This window comes from Myotis davidii, unplaced genomic scaffold (genome assembly GCF_000327345.1).
Source record: "Myotis davidii unplaced genomic scaffold, ASM32734v1 scaffold2314, whole genome shotgun sequence".
NCBI classification, from domain to species: domain Eukaryota; kingdom Metazoa; phylum Chordata; class Mammalia; order Chiroptera; family Vespertilionidae; genus Myotis; species Myotis davidii.
In genome coordinates this window covers 8,866-16,186 of record NW_006285722.1, presented here as the reverse complement: position 1 = coordinate 16,186, position 7,321 = coordinate 8,866, and positions in this window count along the sequence as shown.

Genomic DNA, 7,321 nt, shown 5'->3' with positions numbered 1-7,321 from the left:
GGAGGCATCTCACATGGGCTGAGCCTGCCTCCAGGTGGGAAGTAACAGGAAGTCTCCTGTCAGTAGTCGTCTGCTGCTTTGGAATGTATGACTCTGACCCAGGATAGCTCAGGGCTCAGCACCTCACTCCTCTGGACCCTCCCCGGGTCCGGGCTTCCCTCAAGCGCACTCTCAGGGCTTTTGTTTTTATGTTGGTTTGATTTGTTTTCATTAGTGTGATTTGATCCTTTATTCTGCTTTTGGTGCATTAAAAGGCCTATCTGTTGTTCTGGCTGCTCACAGTCATGTGGGTTCATGTGTAGCTGTCTAGGGTCACATCTAGTTTAGCTTTTGTAACTCGCATATGCTATGTTTATGGGGATAGTCATTGCCCAAGTAATGCTCACACTGACTGAGGGACAAGGGATCTGGGAACCAAAATTTTGGGAGAAATTTAGGCACAGAGAGAGAGTGCTCAAGTAATTATCCGATAACGTCCAATTCCTCCCACCTGTCCCCTCCCCTCCCACCTTCCTCTGGACCCACTGTGTGTATACACAACACCAATAATATTTGAACAAAAGAAACCACCTTTTAAAAAATGTATCTTTATTGATTTCAGAGAGGAAGGGAGAGGAACAGAGAGATAGAAACATCAATGATGAGAGAGAATCATTGATTGGCTGCCTCCTGCACGTCTCACACTGCGATCCATCCCACAACCCAAGCATATGCCCTGACCGGGAATTGAACTATGACCTCCTGGTTCACAGGTGGACGCTCAACCACTGAGCCACGCTGGCCTGGAGAAACCACATTTCTTTTAATGGCTGCATAACATATCATGGTACACACGCACCATAGTTTATTTTGCCTAGTTCAGCAATGGGTACTGGCAGTAATGTTAGAACTTACAGGGTGCTTTAATCAATAGATTCTGGATTTTTTTGGGTCAGGACTATCTCTGTAACAGGTTGGGTATTTCAGGGAGCCAACTCTGAGACAAAGTTTAGTGTGCAGTGTATTTATGTGGGATTGAAGCCCCATGGAAAGGAGAGGGGAGAACTGGCATTGGGCAGAGAGGGAAGGCCAGCTGCCATGCAGGTGGGACAGGCTTAGGTGAATCCCTCCCTCTGCCCCAGGAAACAGCTGCAGTTGCTCTGCATCGGGCCTCTCTGTGGTGAGTCCTCGTTTAGGGGTCGCCCTGGGAAGGGGGTCTCTGTGGCTGAGGCAATCCCTGGAGGGCGCCGACAGTTGGGGCTGGGGCTGCTGGTGTTTCCAGCAGCTGGGCAGCACGTTCCCGTTGAGGGGGCTGCACAGGGCCCTGGTCTCTGTGTCCATCACATGCCTTGTTCCTCCTCAGCTCTCCAGGACCTGGTCAAACACAGCATGAGGATGCACACAATGGAATTCTGTGCGATTGTGATGAAAAAAGATACCACAGATGAATGTTTAATGACAGAAAATATGTGCACTCATCTATTCAACAAATATTTATTGAAAACTTATGATATACCAAACACTCTTCTAAAGTACTAAAAGTGAAAAAAGCAGGTTACAAAATAGTTTGTATAATTGATGCACTTTTATTTTTTTAAAGTGTATTTATGTGTAAATGAATTACAAAGTTAGGAAGAATGTAAATGTTAACAGGGTTATTTATATCTGGAGAATGTGATGTGGATGGCTTGTCTTTTTTTTGTAGTTCATATGTTTACAAAGGATCTATATTACAATGATAAAAAGAGAAATATGTAAGTTACTTAAAACATACTTTTGGAAATACTTTTGTGGTAAAATAGCAAGAAAGCAAACAAGGATATACGTCTCCATTTACATCTTAGGCATTTTTTGTTCTGTTACCAGAATTACGTGGAAAGAAAATAAACACAAATCTTTTCAAAACGGATATTGTGAACACAAAACCCACAACAAGAAACAAGAAACTAGCTAGGAAAGGGAAAATTACTTTTCAGATAATAACTTAAGTGATTAGAGGAGGAATTTCAGGTCCTTAACATGTAAATATGATTGGTTTATTCTTCCAACAATTGCTTTCTAATTGTGTTCTGCTAATCTCTCCTTTTCCTTAACCACTTCTTAACTCGATTCCAAGGCTCATTTCTCAATTCTCATGACTAGGAATCTCCATTCAATTATAAAGACTTAGATATTTCCTTCCTATCACTGCAATTTAGATGTGAGACTCCAGTGGTTGGGGAGGCTAGGTGGCAGAAGGGAGATGGTCTTCCCAATTTCCTGTATACACCCCAAGAGTGAAGCAATGTCATCTGGGACAGACTGCTGTTTCTTCCTCTTGGTCATCACCACCTCCACCATCTGGCTCACCACTAGCAGCCTCAGTGTAGAAGGGGGTGGTGTACAGGTCTGGCTGATGAGAGTTCTTACCATCCCCAGCCAGCTCTCCTAACCCCCAGAGGGTGCTCTGCCCTTTCATTGATTTGCAGCTAGTTTGTTCACACTCTTAGACCCCAGTTCTCAAGCTGAATCCATCTTCAGTCCATTTCAGGAACCTGGAACTAAAGGAAGGCATACTTGTCCCCTCTCTGCTTGGCCATACCAACGCACCATCACCCTCCAAAGCTGTCCTTCTCTGTGGTTGTTCCAGGACAATTTAACTGGCCTGGTGACTAATGGGATTTCTAACTTGGCTACAGGCTGTTAATCTTGTACATACTTTCAACTTTCCAACCCTCATGGGCTTTTCTCTCTCATCTCTGGGACAAGGAACCACTGGAATATTTCTATTCACAAACACTGCACTCCCTAAGCAGACCCTTCACTTAAAATGCACTAGTGTTTGTTTGTTTTATGAGAAGGGAAAGGTTGTAGTGTCACCTGAGTGGAAAAGAGACAGCCCCACATCTGGAAGTTCTCCGAACCAGAAGTGTGGGTTACACAATCCATTTTGCTCTAATCACCAGCTTCCGGGGAAAAAAAAGGATTCTCAAACCATGATGTTGTTTACCATATTTTTAGTACTTTCTAGAAGTCCCAGGCAGTGTCAGATTTACTCTTCACAATCGCCCTGTGAATTACATGCTATTATTATGCCCCATTTTACAGACGAGGAAGCTGGAGGTTGAGGCTAACTTGCTCATGGTCACAGAGCTATTTATAGGTAAAGACTTGGGTCGGTCTGTCCTCACAACCTACACTCAACTACTAGGCTACATTGTTGGACTGTAGTTAGACAATCAGTGTAACTCTTGAGTCTAAATGTCATTAAAGCTCAGCTTCCATATTAAACACAGCTGAGCCAAACCTGAAAATTATGTTCCTGAGTGCCCAGGTCCACACAATTCTCTGGTGCCTCTGAAAATTGCTTTTTCTCCAGCAGGTTTTGACTCTCTGCAAATTTTACTGAAATGTATAAATTCAGGTTGTTTTTATCTTTCCTGGGTCCTCTCTCTTACTCAGCAATCCTTTAGCTCAACATTCATTAACATTCTCATATCCCCTGCAGTTCCTGTGGATGATAATTGCTTCACTTAGTTCATATTTTTAGATTATGGTCATCAAAAGAGGATGTCTGAAAGCAAGGCTAGCCCTCTCCCAGGAAAGGGACATGCCAGTGTTAATAGACTCCTACAATTAAAAGGGACTTTAGCCCATTTCCATAATCACATATGGTCATTTTATGGAATTATTATATGGAACAACCATATTCCAATAAAATCAACAGTTAGCCCAAGTTTTTCACCCAGTTAAGAAAGGCCTCTGTTAATATCTCCGATGTCCAACATTAAGTGGCAAGTCTATGATACTTGTGTTCATCGCAGAGATATTGTTGAGAATGTTGCGCACAATTGCGTACCCGTCAGGTGTAAGAGGTCCCAACACAAAACAGGATCTCTGGTCTCAGTATTTGGAATGATCTTACTTTCCCTAATCAACTGATTTGTTTTTACCTGTTGGACACTCTACATAAAGATAATTTCCAACCAAATTCAATCTTGCCTCCATTCTTACCACTCCACTGCAACTGCTTGTCAAGTTCCAAACAACCTCTACGTTGCCACATTTAGCAGACACATCTTTGCTTTCATTTCACTGGGTCCCCTTAGCAGCAACTGATAAAACAATGATTCCATCCTTCTTGTACTACTTTCCTCTCTGGCTTCCAGAACACCGTGGTCTCTTCGTGCTTCTGTTTCTCTGGTTGATCCTGCTCAGTTCCTTCTTCCTATTGCTCTCTCCTCCCTGGCTGGACCAATTCTGTTAGGAGACTCAGAGCTTGGACCCAACCCTCAGTTCTGATTCTAACTCTGAAACTGCACTTCCAGCTGGAGTCAGTTTCAGACTCCTCCCCCTCCCCCTTCACTCCTTCCTACTTCCTGGTTAGAAGTTCAGAAAGATAGAGTAACACTGTCTGAATTTAGGGGCGATAATAAGAATTCCAGGCCTTTGCCTTTTTACAAATACAGCTGTTTTTCTCTGCTTTTCCCCTGGAAACTTCTTTTCCTTTCCTTGGCCACCCGCTTTAGAAAAAGAGTGAATTAGATTGTGGCCTTTCTTATTTTGAAGTATTTGTTTATGTTATTAGGTATTGGGGTGGAAGATTCTGTGATGAAATTTAAAACTACCCTCTTAATCAAAAATGTTCTGAGAACTTCTAAGAACATAAATCAGACTTTGTTGTTTCTCTGCTTAAAACTGTTCATTGGCTGCACTTTGCACTCAGGGTAAGATCCAAACACCTTAGCATGACTCACAAGTTGACCATGTATTCTTCCCAATTTCATTAGGTACTGCTTATACCTTATGTATGCTCCAACCACATGGCTTTTGCACTTGCTATTCCCATAGTGGAAATCTGTTTCTCCTAGTGCAGGGGCAACCTCTTTGTGAGTGCATGCCAAAATCAGCAAAATCTCTGACTCAAAATTCTTCTGCGTGCCAACCCTAATTTTTTGAGAACATGTTACGCCTACTTGATATCTCTTAAGGAGTACATATGTGAAGAACCTTGAAGAAATAATAAAATTCATTCAAGCAACAAAAACACAGTGTATAATGATGAAAAATACATTTATTTTTTAGTGTATACATGTACACTAATAGTCCGATAGAAAACTTTATGACTCTGTTTGATATTATCAAAGGGACTTTTGCTGCTGCATCACTGATAACAGAGATTTTACATCAGGTTTATATTTCGTGACCTTCAGAGATATGCACGAGCTACTACTTTCATCCGTCAGGCTACTCCTATTACGAGACTTAACAGAATTCATCACTGAGAACAAAGATTCACAAGCGTATGTGGATGAAACCAAAACACTGGTTGGATCTAGGAAGGCAGGGAGGGTTAAGGCAGAAGCATAGAAATTGCTCTTCCCATTTCTCATCAATCCATGTTTATGGTCTTTAAGATAACTTGTTATGTCAATTTCTGTCATTTTTTGGGAGGTCTTTGATGTGCCTCTTGAGGTTTGGGAAATATCTAAATCTCTCACCATCCACATCCCACTTAAAGACTTCCAGTTTCTTTTCAAAAGCCTTTATGTAACCAAACATAACATCAAGTGTCTTGCTAATTCCTTGTAATTTAAAATTTAAGTCATTCAAATGTTCACAAAAATTATAAATGGAAGATTATAAGAGAGGGTTTTGCCAGCAAAAGTTACTGGTGTGCCATATTTGGCAAGCGTGCCAGGGGTTGCCCACCCCTGTCCTAGTGGTTCCCAGGGCTGGAACCTCTATACCTTTAGGTGCCACTCAGCTTATTCCCTCTAAGAAGCTTTTCCTGATCACCTTAATGAAGTACCTGTCCTCTCTACTCCATTTACTTTCTCTCATATCATCATGTTTTATTTCCTTTGTAAACATAATCAGAATCTGGTGTTCTCTTATTTATTTACTCATTGTCTTTCATCCTCCACCCTTGCTGCCTCACCCAAACTAGAATAGTTTTGAGTGAATGAATGAATGAATTTCTAATTTGAAAGGTCTAGGGTGAACTGTATCTACTCAGTCCTGGAAAAAAACACTGCTTCCCTGCTCCCCGCCCCCAATCTCACATTAAGTAATGAGCCAAAAGTGTACTAGTAAGGACTAAGAACTAAATGTACGTACTTTTAGCTCATTGATGTACACTAGAATTTCTTTTAATAGAGAGTCTGACTCACTTTGAAAGAGAGGCTTGATCTCCATTTTCTCCCTTCTCCTTTCAGTCAAATAGATTTAGACAGGATCACTGAACCATAGCAAGCCCATTCCGCTGGTCCACTGCCTCCCTGAAAGATCAAAATGACAGTTGTGAAATGTATCACAGAAAGCCAGTGAGAAGGGGGTGTGGTCTGGTTTGATGTGTTCTGCTTTAACAGACATACAAAAGCTTTCTGGTATTAGGGCTGAAAACCAGTGAACTAAATTCAATACTTAGTTTCAGATGTTATTGATAACATCCCAGTGTTCAATCCTTAATAATATTGTTGGTCCTTCAGTCTTTGGGTGACTTTGTTCAACCAACTGATTAATTGTAATCCTAGTCATGCCACTTAAACTTTTCCCAAAAGTTCACTGCAAATTTATCAGCTTTCACCCAGTTTTGCCAGCCCACAGTCTGTAACTGACAAGCTGTCTCTGAATGGATAACATTTATTGAGTCTGAGCACTACACATTATGTGAACAACTGAAAGAAAAATGTAATGAATTTTGAAGTTATGAGCAGGGAATTTTTGGTATAATTATTAGGAATGAAATTCAGGTATTAAAAAAAAGTAAGGTTTGAGCATGAATGTTCAACAGAAGCTTAATTCATTGTATTGCAACCACATAATCACATCAAGTCACCAGTAAAACAATCTAAAAAAATCAAATCTACTTTAATGTCCAAATAGAAATTAAATAAAGTTTCACAAAAGTACTACCAGATGATCATATCAGTTATGATTGCTGGGCAGATACTCTCATACCAGACAGACCTTGTTAAGGCTTTCTGTTTTTAAATACCAGTTTGACTGGTTACACATTCCATCCACGTAGATACTCTTCAGGGAATAAAGGTAATGAGAAAGAGACATTCTGCCTCTCGCACAGGTGTGTACAGAGTAGTGTGACACGTTTGAATTTTGCTGTAGGTTAAAAATCAGATGGGATGTGTCCCCAGGAATAGATTTAATTACATCTACTAATGGCAGAAAATAATAGTCAGGGTCAAAGAGGAAAATAGTAAAAATGTGCTGGAGCTATTAAGAAACAAGAAACAAGATATTACAATAACCTTCCATCAAGAGGAAAAAAAGTGCTGCTACAAATTATTTTTCACACATTTTTCTGGTTGAATTTTTTATAAACAGCTTGGAGACATGATAG